The sequence below is a fragment of the Nestor notabilis genome, unplaced genomic scaffold, assembly GCF_000696875.1.
Source record: "Nestor notabilis isolate BGI_N333 unplaced genomic scaffold, ASM69687v1 scaffold14903, whole genome shotgun sequence".
Taxonomy (NCBI): domain Eukaryota; kingdom Metazoa; phylum Chordata; class Aves; order Psittaciformes; family Psittacidae; genus Nestor; species Nestor notabilis.
The window spans coordinates 642-18,538 of record NW_009922509.1 but is presented as its reverse complement, the minus strand read 5'-3'; positions in this window follow the sequence as shown (position 1 = coordinate 18,538).

The following is a 17,897-nucleotide window of genomic DNA, read 5'->3' as shown; positions in this document are numbered from 1 at the left end:
CCGTGCCCCCCAGGGGCAACGACATTCCGGCTGAAACATGAGCCCAAGCATAAGGAAAAAAACTTGAACCATACCCACCACTTTGTTATACATTCACACAACAGGTCTGGACTAACAGAACATCGATAAAGCCCTTCAGAAACGGTTCAAGGTGCCAGTGATGCCCTCCCAGGGATCAGCAACACTTAAGAACACAACAAATCAGACAAACTCAAACATACCTTGTAATTATTTATGGTAAACACCTGAACTCACCTTTTCTAAGTGAAGTATTGTATAGTTACTACATTAAACAACTTGGTGCAATCGAATGAAGAGATTAATTTAAAGCAGTTCTTCAGCTGCAAAGTTTTCATATACACACTTAACCCAAAAGCATTCTAGAGGGCATTATTTACTCCAGAAAGTGATTTTAAGCTGCACTGATTAAAAGTTATTGTATCTGCTTGTCATACTTGCAGTTTTTATAAATACATTTCTTACTGCCAAGTTGCATTGCCTTTCCTTGCTGCTGCTTCAATGAATATGAACAAAGCTAACAACATGCTACTACAGAAAAGTCAAAGAAATTTTTAAAACTAATATAAAAAGTATAAATACCCAGTGTGTTCTCTCTCCTTGTTTTTTTATAAAAATTTAGAAAACAAGTTTATGAATATTCTAATTGAAAATTGCTTCCAATCCTATAGAATAATCAACATTTTAAAATCCATTTGCATAGGCGAAATCCAGCTACCTGGATTCGCTTCATCCATAAATGAAAAATATTTCAGGAACAAAACCAAAGCAAGTTATCTTTTTTCTAATCCTTAAAATGGGCAAAATACAAATCAAACTTTAAGCAAGCATTCAAACTCTCCTGAACAGAAACAGCTCATTCAACATTCTCATAACAATTCACATGCAATAAATCAGAACCCAAACTTTGAGGAGTAAGAAATTTAAAGCAAACAAAACTGTGGTTATCACATTGCACTCATGTCACTTCCCATATTAAAAGGATTTAATATTGTTAAAGAGTTATTATTGTTGTTAAAAAAGTTAAATAATAAATAATAATAATAATTCTCAAGTAGCTACATTCGAATTCAAGGATTGTTCAGTATGTGAGCCCTCTTTCCCGCACAAAGGAAAACATGAGAAGCCATCTGACTCAGGGTTTGGGATCTGGAATGTTATTCATGGGGTTTTCTTCAGTTCCCATGAGCCTACAGACAAACACCACAGCAGCAGCCAAAAATCCATGCTAGAAACAGTGCAGAGTGCGTGGAAGAAAATAACACTGTTCTGTCCCTTACATTTCAGAATTGTTTTTTTCCAGCTATTTTGGTATTCATTCATCAGTCCAACTAAAATATTAATTTTTCTGTTTACCAAACTTTTATTAGACCCCAGAACACGGTAGTTTTATTGTAGTGCTGGTCTCCTTACCCCAAGTAAATCATCATACAGTAATACACCTCTTATGTGTTCTTCCAACTAACCCCCTCTTGGTAAAACAAACACACATGTGCTGCACTGAAGCTGTCCCGCAGCACACAGCATACGCATGCTGGCAGGAACAGCATCACACGAGCTGGCCAGGAGCCCTTGGGCAGAGACCACACAGCCCAGCTCTCTTCAGCCAGTAAGCTTTTCTTCCTTTGAAAGCTTTGCTGTCACGCCAGGCAGTACCATTATACGCGAGTACAGAGATCACTCACCAGAGGTATAGGGAAATGTGTTGCGTATTGCAAATGTCGAAGGAGGTCATAATTGGATGGGAAAATCAGTTCTCTCAGCCTTTCTCTCTTGACTGATTTCTCGCTGGTAACTGAAATTCTTCTGTCTAAAGAAGAGTTCACATTCTCACAAGACTCCCCAGGCATCGGAGAAAAAATCTAAGTCATGTAAAACAAATGTTTAAGGTAAGTGTAACCCCTGGCTTTCAAAATAAAGCAACTGCATTCACAGATACGATTCTGTTCTTGCTTACAATTACTTTTTAAACATCTGAGGTTTTTCAAAGATAGACAAAGCAAGGGGCAATCGTAATTAAGCCTGAAATTTATGATACATATACACATTTTATCTCTCTGCATATCTCCACTGTTATTAGAAGAGTTTTAAACTAACGATACTCAGTGAGGGTAAAAAGCATAGTAATTCAGAGTATCTCCACACTTCTTATGCTCCTGTGACACAGAAACTGTGATGAGCTATTCCAGTGACTGAGGGAAAATAATGAAAAGAATGAAGTGGAAGGTGACACAAGACATTGTCAGCAGGCATAGATATGCTTGAAACCCCTGCTATGACAGACACAGGGGTCCCAATATCAGACAGAAACAGGGGTCCCAATATTCTGCAAGTGGATTGCACTAAAAGGTGAGGGCACATGAGTCCATGCAGATGCAGAATCAGGACCAGTCCAAAGGAAAAAACTAGGAGATTCAAAAGTAATGCAGAATCAGGCTATCAGTGACGAAAAAGAGAGGGGGAGACGGAGCCAAAATATAGAACTGTCACTTGAAAAGCAAACAGTATCAATGGGGTTCCTCGATGTCACAGAAGCGGGTAGCTTTGCATATTTATTCATGTTTAACAATAATACATAGCACTCTGAATATGCTGAGGGCAAGGGGAAGAAGGGAAGGAGGGAGTGAGGTGTGTGTGCATGTGGACAACTAGCAGAAGCACTGGAGAGCAGTAAGTTGTCATACAGCAGAGATGAGAGAAAGAAGGCGATGCACCGACACAGAAGACAGCAGGGACTGGATGCTGAAAGACATGGTTGTCAATGGAGCCACCAGGCAGTACTAGGGGCATGGCAAGACATTCAGTAGCAACAGCAAGCAGCAGGCACAGGCATCAGAGGCATGCAGAAAAACGGAAGTTAAACCTACTGGAAATTCCGAACCAAAATCTGCCTTAAAGTCACTCTTGTCTACATCATCAAAAATACTAGCGGTTCCTGAATCAATGCCCATATGTTCCATAATACTATGATCCTAGTAATTGCCAGAGAGAAAAATAAGTATCAGTCACATTTAATTGAAGACCCTTTTAAATGATCACAGGTAAACCCAAGCACTCCACCTATTTAAGAATTAGGAAAAAAGTGTTGATGGCAATAAGGTTTCAGACACTGACTTTTAAATCTTTATGACAAGCCTTAATTCACAGAAGTATCTCTCTAAATCCACAAAAGCATAGAAAATTGCATGAGCCAAAGGGGGAAACAAAACTTTACAGGACATCCCCGTGAGCAATTCTGTCCCTTCAGGAACACCTACAGAACAGGAGACTGACTCTTGTACCCTTCCAAGATTTATTTCCTGCTTTGTTGTACCATGAAAAGCAACTTGTAGAAACCCCCTATATTTCAGGGCAAATTTGGTCATGACAGTGAGGTAAGAAATATAGAAAAGAAATTAAAAAGACATGTAAAAGGATGCTTTTCCTTCCTACAGGCCCCACATGGACTGTGCAGCGGAACAGCAGGCTGCATCTCATCACACAAGAACAAACATGGTCTGTAGCCCAAGTAAAATTGCCCTCCACTTGCAGTAGTTTTAGAAAAGGTTACGAACTGCTCATCTGATGGAGGACTCGGGATTGCCTCTGAACTGCACACATACAAGTCAGGAGGTCTGGATTCCCAGTCTTCTGTGGATGTGTGGCACACAGTAATTCCTGATCATCTGCGAGCAGACTACCAGGCTATGCATCACTCACACCTGTACTGTGCCAGCACACCCCGCACTACACAGAGGATGTGGGCTTAACTCCATGCTCCTCACTGACCCCTCCTGCTTAAAGCTTTCCCTTCTCTCCATTGAAGCACATCTGCAAATTAAGTCTACATTGTGCCTTTTTGTTTGTCCCAAGTTATTCAGATCACTAGAAAACTGTCAGTTCAGTGTATTTGCACCACAAAAGTAATATTTACAGTTATATAAAAGAACAAAGCTAATGGATCACTTTTCTCAAAGAGAGAGAAAGAGACAAGGACACAGATCAAAAAACTTACTATCTCATATCTGAAATATTAATGCTTCAGTGAAAATCTAAGTTTAAGGAAACAGTACTAAACATGGGAGAAAGCGTGAACTATTACCTCTAGTTTCACATCATGATCCTTAGAATAGTGTTCATCCACAGTTTCCCCATTTGGTGAACGTGGTCTAGTAGTTGCAGTGATTGACAAGTCTCCGCGTGATATTAAAGTGCACATGTAAGCATCGTGGGAGAAAACATCATGACGAGTGAATTCAGAAAAAAGCAGCACCAAATTCACAAACTCTGTCTTCTCATGGTCACTATTTGGGTCAGCTACCCAAAAAAAAGAAAAAAAAGTTAGACAATAGTTTCAACTCATGAATATTTGGGTTCCAACTATGCAAACTGCAAATCCCTAGAAATCAATTTTAAGGCCTGCTAAAAATGTAGGTCTCAGGCATCCTGCACAGGTTTCTCCTTTTCTCCACTGAATAAACGATCTCCTATCTAATTGGCACAGTTTTGCTTTGCTATCAGCTCCAGACAGGGGTCAGACTTCAGGCAGCAGCAGATTCCAGAGCATCCTGCCCCACGAATATCTGTCCCAGCTTGGGGGAGGGCAGCGGGGGAGTGTGTATCAGCAGTTAGGGATAATGTTCAAATACTTCTGAAAATTAAAATGAGGGGAGAAGAGGGAGAGGACATTCCTTGTGTGAGGAAAAATTAAATCTGAAGCTTTGGATTATAACAGACTACCCAACAGTTATCCTTTCCTCCCAAATCATATTACTATAGCAAGTGTGACTGTTTTATCTATAGTACTTTCGCATTCATAACAGAAAACCTTTAAAAATCTCTTCAGACAGCCCAAGATCTCCACATGCCAGGCCTCCGAGATTTAAAAGCAGTATTTTATTAAACCTTGAAAGTGTAGTGTATTTTACGTACTAAACATGCTCAGGCACATCAGGAAAAGGTTTATTAAAATAAATGCATGTTATTTTGCCAGTTCCAAAGCAAAACCTAGAGAAACACAATATATAAGATTGTTATTAAGTTTTCATTTGTCACAGCTGTATTTAATTTCACTTGTTCTATACCACAGAAGGTTTTCAACACTGCAGTTAACAGAAAATAGCTTTATACAATGCCACCCCTATTGGGCAACAAAACCTCCAGCTACAAAACTACCAAATCTGAATGATCAACATTTATTTAAAAGCAAATTCTGCTTTACAAGTCTGAATTAGCTCAACATGTAACATTATTTCTATTTAGAAACTCTCATCACAGTGCAGCGCAGCAGCTGCGCAAGAGCACACTGAGCCAGGGTCAAAACTCTCCTCTGCAGCACCCAGGTCCCACTCATCCAAAGCTGCCCATCATGAGCCACCACCAAAAGCAAGATATGTGGCATGGAGAAGCATCGTAAAACACACACCTGCACACCTGCAGACCAGGCCACTGCCCTCCTTCAAAATATAGCAGTCACATGCTTTTCATTTGTGGAGACACAGAAGCTCAACCACCGTAAAAACAATAGAATACCACAAAACTTGTCCAGTCCTCGAAAATACCTAAGATTATTTCAAACAAGGAAAACATTCCCCAGCTGCTCACTCTACTCTGCCTTGAAGAACTACTGAGGGAAGGACAGTAGCACATTTGAAACAAGCACATGAGAAACACAAGCCTAAATAACACAAATAGTTTGGATGGTTTATTAAAACCAGGGTCACCACTGGCACGAAAAGAGAGCCCTGCCAATACCTCAAGAGTCTGTAACAAATTTTTAAGAAGTTTCTCCTTTTTCGGATATTGAAAGTTTCCAGTATCATGTTTCAAACCACTTAAAATCCCCTTTACCTCAAGGGCCCCAGAAAAAGATAAAAAATTTAAAAAAAGAGAAAAATGAACTAACTAGCAGTACTTAAGATACTAAAAACACAAGCTACAATGTCAGGCAGTTTTATTAGACCAAAACATTTCATAGAGGAAGCTACGATGAACAAAGATCCTTTTTTCAACCCACCTATTTGTCAGCTAACAGCTTTCGACTTTAACACTTGTGTGTAATTTCCAAGTCAGTCACTTCAGATGTGGATGTGTCAAAAAGAGGCAAATGTTTGATGTTATATATGCATAGAATGCAAGTAATTTCCCAAAATCTCTTACAGCTTAAACAAAAATAAACATAGTTTCTGCCAATTTTCCTTTTGTTAAAAGAAAGAAATAAAAATCACTGAGAGACTGTATAACAAGGCAGGAGATTAAAAAACCAAAATGTGCATATGAAAATAGAGCGGATAATCATGGAAACTGTGAAACACCCACTACAGTAAAACAGTAACTTCAGCAGCCAGACATCAGACCAGTTGCTCCTGACCTACTTTGGAATGTAAGTTAGTTGATACTCACATAATGAGGGAGCTTGTGTATCTAAAAACCTTAGCAGGACATTCTGAAAAACAGGAAGACTGGAACCTGTCAAGGAGGCTGAAGACAGAGATTCCTTTTCATCTAGGACTTCAGATTCACCACATCTCTGCACAGTTAAATAAATAAAAAAGCATGTATCTACACACAAATGCATACAATATTCCCACAATTTGCATCTGAGGCAACTATGTGTGTGATGGTTTCCTACCTCTTCATAAAATCCAGACTTGTTCTAGAACGACAGGTTTTTCCCATTACCTAGTTTGGTTATTTCTAAGGTGTTTTATTTAATCACTTTGGATTACTTATTGAAAAGGAATATCTGAGACATGTACCATCATCTGCAACGACACGGTTTCATATAAAAGCAAAAATTTAAGATACAGAACTTCCAGGACCAACATGAACACAAAAAGTAACTCTTGTTTCTGTAAGTTACACTAAATATAACAACAACATGGGCAAACATTTCTGCTTTGAGTGGATTCCAGTGCAAGTGAGGCAGAAACAATACAGCAAGCTCCCTTCCCCCTAATTAATGGTTGTAGTGAGGAGCAGACAAAGCAGAGAGGCTTTGGAAAGTGAAAGTCTTTTTGCACCTCACGTTGTCTGTAGGTCTGTGTCTGCACAGATGCACTCCCAAGAGTGCTCTCATCCGTACATCCCCACAGCCAAGCTGAACAGACATCACACACCACTGTCCTGGGGACCCTCTTTTCTAAAGAGGGGAGGAAAACAACTACACCATTAAAAGAACACCCATCCAAGAAAAACTCCCTGCCGGCGCTGCATGGATGCAGGGGAGGCCAAGGCAGCAGTGCTCTGGCTGTGTGGGGGGTACCACTGGTCCAGAAAGCTGCAACAAGGCTGCAGTGATCCTCACTGCTGAGTAGATTCAGTATTACTGAAGTTTCAAGAAGTGTCAGTTTGTGCAAGCTGGAGTATGATCATTTGCTACACAACAGACAACAGTTTACATCAAAGATGTTACTACAGCATCCCGCTTCTCCAGTGAAACATTTCATTTCCCCTCTGGAAACAAAGGAGTTCTACAGACAGAGTGCAAGATTTAAAGTTACATTTGAATTTTGCCTCGGAACAGAGCTCAGTTGCGAAACCTTCCCAGAGTCAACCATCAGGGAAACAGCCCTGCCCCACTGGCCAGACCCACACCCTCTTTTTAAGGAACTCCAGTTACGGTGTCACCTCTTTGTTTAGGCAAGTAGTTCACATAAGTAAACCACTTCAGATAGGAGTAAATCAGCTAACATAAACAATTCTGAAGTAGGCTGCAATTTCTTTTTACTTTAAATAGAAGGCTTTTTCATTTTATCTAGAGTTTAAAAACTGTAAATTGATGATAAAAATCCCCAGTGCCCCAAATACCACCAAACTTACTTGACTCATAATGGGTAGAGATTAAAGTGATGTTTCCTTAGAAATATCTCACTTTTAAAGCATACTGTTCATACTGTTCTAGAAGTGGAAATAACTTACTTCTGCTTCAATTTCTGCTTGCCTCTTCTCCAGGAGCTTGGCTACAGCCATGGCCCTGTGCTTACCAGACCTTTTACAGCTCACAGCCCATTCACAAAGCAGCATTACCACAGCTTCATCATTTGGGGCTACCTGTTCAGTGCAAGAACAAAGACAGAAAATCATGTCACCCACATGGCCAACAGGCTTATTGCTGAGTAAAGAGCTTGCAGCAACCAGTGTTCAGGGAGATGAAGACAGAAGCTGGTGTTTGTTCTTTAGGACTGACAGATGCACACATTTGCTTTATTTGTAGTGTTTTCAGATGAAATATAATCTGGAAATCTCAGTTTTCTAACTGCTGATACTCAAATCAACATTTTCCGTTATCGTAACATTTCTTCACAAAACCAAAAAAGGGTTATCTGTTTTATGAGCAAGAGAAACAGGAAAAGCATACCATGCAGAGCCTCTCAACCCAACTGACCACACAGAATTTACGGTTTCCTTACATTAATTCTTCCAGACCTCCTTCATCTGTTTCCAAAATGTGCATCCAATTACCACATTAAAAAAACGAACAAACAAAAAAAAAAAAAAAAAAACAAAAAAAACCAAACCCTAACCTCTAAAGGTGTATCTGTCAGAAAAACAAGGTCAAATACTCCCCAAAAGCTCTATTTATTTCTGACCTAACACAGACTTTTTTAAGAAATAGTACATGTCTTTAGAAAATCAGTACTTGCAGAACCACAATGGGATATAGCACGTTTGTATCTACTGAGTGTTCATCCAATCTCTGTTTCTACTAACCACCCATATTTTGGGAGTATTTTTTTTCTTGCGTGCTACTGAATAGGATCTGCTGAACCTCCTCACTTCTGCCCAGGCTGCCTACCATCTCTGAACACTTTAATGTAAGACCAACCTGCAAATTAAGCATATGTGATTTTTCTTCTTTCCTCATTAGCGCGTTAGTGAAAACTACACTTACAAGTAAATATCAGAAAGGCTAGAGTCAAGCACAGCACCTTCAGAAAGTGAATACTTTTATCAGAGTGATTAGGAATTACAGACCCACAAGCATAACAGTTACTGCTTCAATGTTATCCCAATTGTCCTCCTCAAAATATACAAAAAACCAATGGTACAATAAACATCTGTATAACACAGCTGGTGTGTAGGTGCACATACATCACAAACAGAAGTTCCCTGTAAAATTCCTGTGAAAAACACTTCAACAGGTGAGCAAGAGATACTAAATAACAGGGCTGGGGGTGGGGGGAGGGAATGGAGGGAGGAGTGGAAAGTGCTCTGCTCTTACCCAAAAGCAACGAGATGGTAGCATCACCACTCTTGTATGAGATGCAGTCAGCTAACAATAGAAGTATGGATACTATATATTTTTGAAGGCAATGCAGAACACGCAAAAGACACTGATCTTCACACTGACTTTTTTCCCTATCTGCTAACAAGAGAAACCATGCCAATAAAAAAGCCACGTTTCTGTATCTCAAGAAGGAGACACCAACTCTGAGCTCAGACAAAGCACATCAGGTTGCCCATTCCCTGAAGCTGTGCTCACGCTGCCTTTCATCCTGTGGCATCCCATGGATGCCAACACTGGACCTCCTTCACCCTCCTTCTTAAAGGGAATGGCACTGCTCACAGAGTGGCCAGGCAGCTTATCTGCTCAAGCAAGGACCAGGTGATACCCCTACTGTTGAATCTCTTCAGAAAAGTAAAGAAGGAAAGCCTTGAAGAGATGAGGCAATGGGGCATTGGTGCCAAAAGTCAGAGCTCACCATGAAAGGGCAAACACAGAGAGGGAAATCCTGGCAAGAGACATTTAAAGTAAGACTTACTTCTGAAGTAAGGTACTTCTGAAAGAAAAAATGGTTATGAAAGTGTTCCTACATGGTTTTGTTCTGGCCTAAAAAAAAGGGTTAAGGTTGTTTTCGCAAATTTCAAGTCATAGAAGCAGCAAGGCAATTTTCTGGCTTCCAATTATTTTCCTCTTGAGAGAAATGAGGGTGCTTTTCCTCCAAGGAATATGCACACTGTTCACACATTGCCAGCATGCAGACAGACACTGAGGTATACATATGCATGTGCACATGTACAAATATTTCTTTCAGACACTGCCTGAGATACTAAGCCAAGAATATCAGGCTGTTACCCAACTGTCCTCAGAGCTACATTCAGCTACATTGAGTACTGAAAAGTAAAACCACTGAAGTCTGCAGTTGGTGAGCTAACCACTTCCACTGTGCTGCTCCTGCTGCTCGAGGGAACAGAAGTTTAGGCCTTATGATAAATGCAAAACCAGACCAAAGTAAAAGTCCAGTCACCATATAGAAGAACACACACAAACAGAATTCAAACCAAATTTTATTTGCCTGTGTTTTTGGAGTCCTAGTGAGTAGCACTTGCAACTTCTTGCCTGCACCACATACCTCTGATTGTTATCATGTCCAGCGTTCAGTAAACTAATTCTACATACTCAGGAGAAATACTGCATTTATTCAGGCCTGTGTGCTCAGTGGACTGTTCCACAAATCAAGCACTTAGGCCTGAATAAACACAGTATCTCTCCTGAGTGTGTGGAATTGGTTTCCTGCATGCCAAGCACAAATCCACTTTTCAGACAACATGACCACTATAAACCTAAGGCTCAGCAGGGCTCAGCCTGTCAATGCAGCCAAACCCTCCAGCCCCCAAAACAGCCACTGCTCTGTTTAGTGAAATGGGAGCACAGTGCCCCAGCGAACAAGCCTGCAGAAGAGACACATCCATCAGGGGGACGTAGATCATACAAGACAGACCTACCTCAGGGTGGGCTCCCACATCCATCCACCCGAGCCTGTGCACCCCCAGGTCACAAAGTCAGATGCCGGAAGGCCACAATACTTACCAGCTACACAAAAATACATGTCTGTATTTATGGGTTGTAATTAATAGGATACCTCGTTTGAACTGCGCACCCAACTGTCTATGATCAAGGGCTAAGGCTTATTTTTCCAAGCACTTTTTTTTTTTTTAACTGAAGATTGCATAAATTACTTATTTGCTACCGCAAAGAAAAGAGAAAACTCAGGGCAAGTTCACATTTTTCTGTTAAAGCTGATTGTTACTTCAGTCATCTCAAGAAATGCTGTGAATTCTTACTTTGGAACAGCACTTCCAGATGTAGCTCAGTATTAAAATTCTCTTAACAGGATAAATAAAGGACAGATGTTTGTGCAATGCACAAGAAAGCAACATGTAATTATCCTGGTCAGGGCTACACTGAGGTATAAATAAATTCACTATAGATTAATTCCTCATCTGTTCTCCCTGAATTTCAGGAGATTTCACAGAATGACTGATCTGCACCAAGCAGCTTATTTTCAACAGACAATCCGGGGGTTTTGGGTGGAGGTGGTGTTAATTTAAACATCTAGAAAGAGACAGCTCTACAGTTAAGAAAATGCAGACAGTTTTTCTGTTTCTAACCAAATCATCTGCTAACACTGTGATATTTATTAGTGAATATAAAAATAACTCCCCAATTGTACACCTATAAAAAGCAGAACTGCATTTTCAGAAATGTAGAATCCAACATCACCACAAATCAAACACCTAGAAGTGATTATGCATCTCAAAAATCAGCGTTGACTCTGCAGTTTCGTGTATATGCAGAACATAACCTCTTCTTAAAAAAAAAAAAAAAAACAAAACACCATAACAGCTAAGAATTTCAACACCACCACTTAAGTGCTTCAAAACAGTAAGCTTGGTTCTCAGAAGCTCACATATGCAGCAACTAAAAAGGAAAGTTATCTGAGTGCAGGTAATTATTTGAACCCTCTAATACAGACTTTTGTTGAGCAAGTTAGCATCACCAGAGCCGTTCCCATGCACTGAGCTCCTGGAACACAGGGCCCTGCAGCAGCTGAGAAAAGTTGCAGGGTCTAACCATCAAATACTTTACTTTTGCTTTTGACTGAAAATAACAAATACATTTGAAAGCTGTAGGGAGTCCCTGAAACATAAATAATTACCCCAAACCCTTACAGTAAGTACGCTTCTACAGCAGTATGTGGGCAGTGGAAGACTGTGCTAACTAACCCACACCTCATCTGTAGAGCCACAAACTGGAAAGTCCAATGCTGGAAACTCCAATGCCGAGTGCTCGCTGCTTTGCTGAGTGCAGACAGAGGTGTGCTGCTCCTGGGAGCTGCAGCAGCTGCAGCCCATGATGCTGGTAATGCGCATCAGAGAGCTCTAGCTCCCTGCTGCCTGCCTGCAGGACTTCCTTCCTCCCACTGCTGTCTCACAATAGCTGCACTTCATGGTTTCCTCCCTTCTGACACTGTGTTTACTTAAACATGCTAAGAATGCAATTAAGTAACAAGTAACACCTCTCGGAATAATCAGGCTCTGGATTTCCCTAATTTGCAGATGGTCTGGTTTGGAGACCACATTTCAGAGGGGCTCAAATTACTGCCTTGAATAGTAGCATTAAAGTTCCATTTGTACCCTTAACATTTCTGGGGCAGGAAAACAAAAAGATCAATTCACATTAGTTAATTACTACGTTTTATAGGGAAGGCAAGGCATAAGTTGCTGGAGCAGAGAATAGGCATGGGTAGCAGGAACTGCAACTCCCTCAGGCCAGGGGAAGCTCTCCCACGGACAAGACCCTTCTTGAGAGCCTCAAACCTTCCACAAGTTCTAATGGAAGAAAACACGCCTCAAAGTGCCATCAAATGGATCATCAAAGTATTAAACGTTACTGTTCCTGGTAGGTTTGGAGATAAGCCAAAAGTGCAATTACACCTCTGCTTTCCAAAACTCTGAGCCCTTCTCCTACTAGTCCTTGCTTTTATTATTTAATTAAAATTTGCTAAGGAACTAGTTTGACTTTACACTAGCTAAAGCTACCGCTGGGGTACCTGGACTGCAGAAGTTATCTTTCTATGGTGGTGTCAGAAGAACAGGGCATAATGCCTGGGAGTTCAAATCACTAAGCAAAAAGAAACCTCAACTCCTCTCACCTAACCAAAACCTTTCCAGAAAGCAGCAAGGCACATGACTCAGTACCGTCCGGGGAGTGCCTGTACCATTTGTCACCACCACTGCCCGTGCACACCAGGGAGCTGCCACCCAGCCCAATTGAGCCGAGCCCCCTCACTGTGCCCAGAGCTGGTGATGGGAACTCACTGCGGGCAGCTGGCCATGCCACGGCTCACATCACCAGCACCTTTCAAGGGACAGAGATGAACTGCACCTGGAAAACCATTCCTCCTACCCTAGGACACACTGCTGCTTCTTGGGTAAAAAGGAGAGGGGAAAAAAATAAAAAGCTTGTAGTAAGTGTGCTGTTATGCCAGTCATAGATGCCTGCAGAAGAAATAAATGAGATACTTTATATATACGTATCTATACATACACAGATGTGTGTGTGTATAGATACGTATATATGTATTTATATGGCTAGCCCTGTTCCTTTCAAAACAGGAAGATATTGAACAAATGTATTCAATCAAATCATTCAATAAATCTGAGCAGGTGCTTATTGCAAGTCAAGTCAGTGTCACAGGAAGCCATTCTGTCCTTAAATCATGACAGTTAGCAAAAAAACAACCAACAAAAAGTCTGATTGCTTCCTAGTATGATAGAGTTCAGTCTCAAAATACAGAGCTGCTTTATTTCTAATGTTGTGGAATTTTATCTTAAGAATGTTCCCTTTAAACACTAAGCTTTTTTGTTTTCTTTTTTAAGGCAATCTAAATAAATTTGTAATTGCAAGTCCAGTTAGCATTTTCAAATTAATTCCTCAGTGAAATAAAATTAACATTTTAACAAAAAACTTCAGTTCAGCCTCCTAATATGACAAGAAAAGGATTTCAGAAGCCATATTTTTATTAAAAGAGACAAGGGGTACAATACAGCAGTGTTTATTAGTACTACCTATCTTTCTAAAGAGAATGTGGAGGAAAGAAGATAAGAGCCAGGAACAAAAACACTATCAGATTTTTGTAGAGAAAATAAAAAAGGGGCCTGGGTCAGAATCCCAGATCCATGCTCTGCTCACAGAAACAGTCGGGACAGCTCATTCCATCTGAAAATACATCTCCATATCTTTAAAAAAGGAGCTCTCCAGGTGCACTACCCTCAAAAATTGCCCTCAGAAGTCTGGTGTTTATAAATCAAGGGACACTGGCAGTGCAGACTAAAACATGGAATACGAAGAAACACGTCTGACTGGAGTACAAGAGGGACAAAGTTGTTACAGGATGGTATGCAAGCTCTACATACACACCACATCACTAGTAACAGCCTAAAGACAAACCTTTGTATTGGAGCACAGCTTGCATATTTGCTTTAAATTTTGAGACCATTTTAACAAAACATTAACCACTGCTTCGAAGCTAATACAAAAAGAAAAACCAAGTCATGTCTTCTTTCTAAGGGCCCCATACTTAAGTCACAAAACAAATATTTCCCTTCCAGCTAGATTTTGTACTTCAACTCCCTTAGACACTTAGATGAGCAGAAATATGGTGCTGAAATAATAGAGTGAAAATACCCATGCAAAAAAGCTTCAGATAACTAAGCAATCTGAGCAACTGAAGCCATACTGATTGCATTATTAAAAATACTACAAGAATGCTCAGAACATGCTAGATTTCCTCAGTGCTTGTGGAAACAGACTCTGATTCTGCAGACATCTGAATCCATTTTGATTCTGCTCATCTGTCTCTCTTAGCTGTCCTGCATCCCAACATGCTCAGATTTACATCCCATATCTAGTAACAAACCATTCAATTGCAGCTTAGTAATCGAGAAGGCACAGTTAGCCCTCCTTTCCCACAGGCACAGCAGGGTTGGCTGGGGGTTCTGTTGTTTGTTTCATTTCCAGCAAAGTGATCTCAGAAGGACAAATATTAACTCTCTGCATTTGTAACAAGCCCTACTCGTGAGAACCAAGTTCAAAACAGGACTTTTTCGCTCTAAAATGAAAAACATCTCTTGACATCATAAGAATTCAGCTGGACTTCAAAGACAACATGAGAAGCAAGACCTAACTACAAGTGCAGAGAGCTAAACTTTTAAAAGCAATCCAAGCACACAAATATCTATGAAGTTTTGGGAATCTCCATAACGATTTTAAGAAATTCACTAACAGCCCTTAAAAAAATCAAGTGCTTTCTCCTTTCATCCATTTCCACTGCTTACTAGCTAGAAAATACTGGTATGAAGCTTCACTTACTAGGTATCCCTCCCACTGCTTAGGTGCATTTCAAGCTATATTTAACAAAATTATTAACAAAATTGTGTATAGCTTTATAGCTTTGTTAGCTTTAACAAAAGTGTGAAATTGCATTTTTCTACACAGGAGGCAAAGTTAAGAAGTCTCACCAATCATTCAAAAACTAAACAGGTTAAAGGGAGGGACCTTTCTCAATTCCCTTCCTTAGTTGCACCTGTGAAAGACTATGACAGATAATAAAATACAGGTAGACCATGAGTTGAGTGGGTTGAAGCCACAGGTGAACTCAAAGAGGAGTTTGCACAGACATTATGAGAAAGTCACTATTGCATTCTCTACCTCACTCTTCTGAGGACTCTCTTTTTGCAGAAATTGACTCAGAGGGAGTGATCTTTAAAAGACAGTGGAGAGGAATCAAAGGTGTTCCAAATCTGCATGAGTGCGACACAATTTTACTCTAATTTAAAACTGTATGGTAACTGTACAAACTGTTCACTGGAATTATTTATTTAAAGATAACCACCACAGTGGTAATCATTCTGGAGTTATGCACTGATGTTTTGAGGCAAGGAAGGAAATGTCAGATGGGAAATACCTGCGGCTATAAAAAAGGCCAGGAGTTTTCTCTTACCATCTCAAATGAAAATGCATTTACTGCCTTTTGCCATGTCATAGATTTCTAGATTTCAAGGTCTTCCTACACAGCTAAATCTACTGAGAAAGTCTATATAAAGTCAGCAAAGAAGAGTTAGAAATAAAAGGTCCCTTGTATTACTCCCTGTGCACACAGTCTCAATCACAATGTAGCATCATTCTTACCATAGTAATTGTGATATTACATTTTTATTTGCTGTCAAACCTTCATACACCAAAAGAACTCAACAACTGTTATTATTTGGAGCTTCACGGATAAAAAGCTGAGCTTCTGACAGATGTAATAACTGCTACTTTTTGAGTTGCACAAAGAGCCTGATGGATGGAAGGCCCGTGCCTGTAAGTAAACCTACCATACAAGAGCACCCAGGCCATGACAGAATGATAGAATCTTTTAGGCTGAAAAAGACCTTTAAAATCATCGAGCCCACCTATTAACCCTCTACTGCCAAGTCCACCACTAAACTATGTGTGATCCATGATTTAAGGCTCAGGCGAAGCTATTCCTATGGGATTACACAGGGACCACCACTCTTAAGACACAGGGACAGTCAGTAAAAAACTGCAATGCAATTCTTACCTCCTATTTAAAGTCTGCTTAGTAATGCAGCATTTAATAATGCCATCAGTGCTCCTCCATGCTATGTCTTCTCCAAGTCAATGGAGAAGCACTGGATCCTCCTCCCACTTCTGTGGCTCCTCTCAAGGTCAAGGATGGAGCACATCCTTGTGCTCAAAAGGAGGGTTTGTTCTGGGTCTGGTCAAAATGTGGATTTAACATCACGTTTTCCCACACACCTTCAGAGGTACTGTCATGTGCAACATGGTGCTCAAATCTGAGCTCAGTTCAGTGCCTGACACCCATCTGCCCTGTTTGTCCTACTCAAACGCAACCTATGGCCGCAGCTCAGCCCCTCACTCCAGATTTTCCTCCATTTGGCACTCTCACGTTCCATCACCAATGTCATCAGATCTCAGCTTCCAACATCACTCCTCTGAATCTCCCTGTGAGATGAAGAGCAGCTCTGCCCCCTGCAGGGCCCAGGACATCGCAACTTTCGGCAAACCTACATCCACCTACCCTCCCCCTCATTCCGGCCCCTTCCACCAAGTCTTACTTTTGCTCTGACACTTGGAAGTTACAAGTTATATATTAAAACAATTCTGGAGAAATCAATAGTGTGTACAAAAGCAGTATCCTGAGCACATTTTTCTGTTTTCAGTCTCTCTCAGAACCTAAGTACTTTGTAGCAGGAGCCAGCTTCCTTCCATCCCAGCACAAGTCCAGTACTTTGAAGCATTGCTCTCATGTATACTTGCATTAGCATCATTTGCAATCTTCACAACAACATTTTGCTATCCAGCAGGCAAAATGGACAGGAAGTAGGTACCAAACACGTTCCAGTCAAGCTCAAATCAAAACAGGGGTAGTAGACAACTGTCCTTCAAAGCACATTTTGCTTTAAATAACTACATCAGTACGCAGACATCAGTACGCAGACATGCAGGTAATGGGCATCTTCTTTACAAAACAGAAGTCCTTATAGGCTTACATGAGTTTCCAGCTGAAAACAGGGCATACACAACCTCACAGCTTATGGCTTTTTCTGCCAAGGAAAAGAACAGCCCAAGTTTATTAAGGAGGAATGAAACAGACCAAAAGCATTGCCTGCGGCGACACCCCTGCAGCGGAGGAGCCTTTGTGCAGTGGGTGCAGGGAGATGCCGACATCCAGCGGCCGTCTGGCAACTCCGCAGCCCTTCTCCAGGACGCGGGGCTGGGTTTTGCCCACCACGGGTGGTCATACCAGCCTGCCCGGATGTAAGCAACTGAACAGTACACTGGTCACTCGAATGGAACTTTGGAAGTTCAGTGTCAAAATGCACAAGTACCATCAGTCAGGCGTCCAGCATCCCAACACAACCTCTTGTCCAGCTGCCAAAAGCTAAGCTCAAGCCAAGCAACAACTGACTTGAAAACACCAGAGACAGTGAACGTCGTGGTTTAAGCCCAGCCAGCAACTTGGAACCACGCAGCTGCTCGCTCACTCCCCACCCTCTTCCTTCCTCCCCCCGCTCCCGGAGGGATG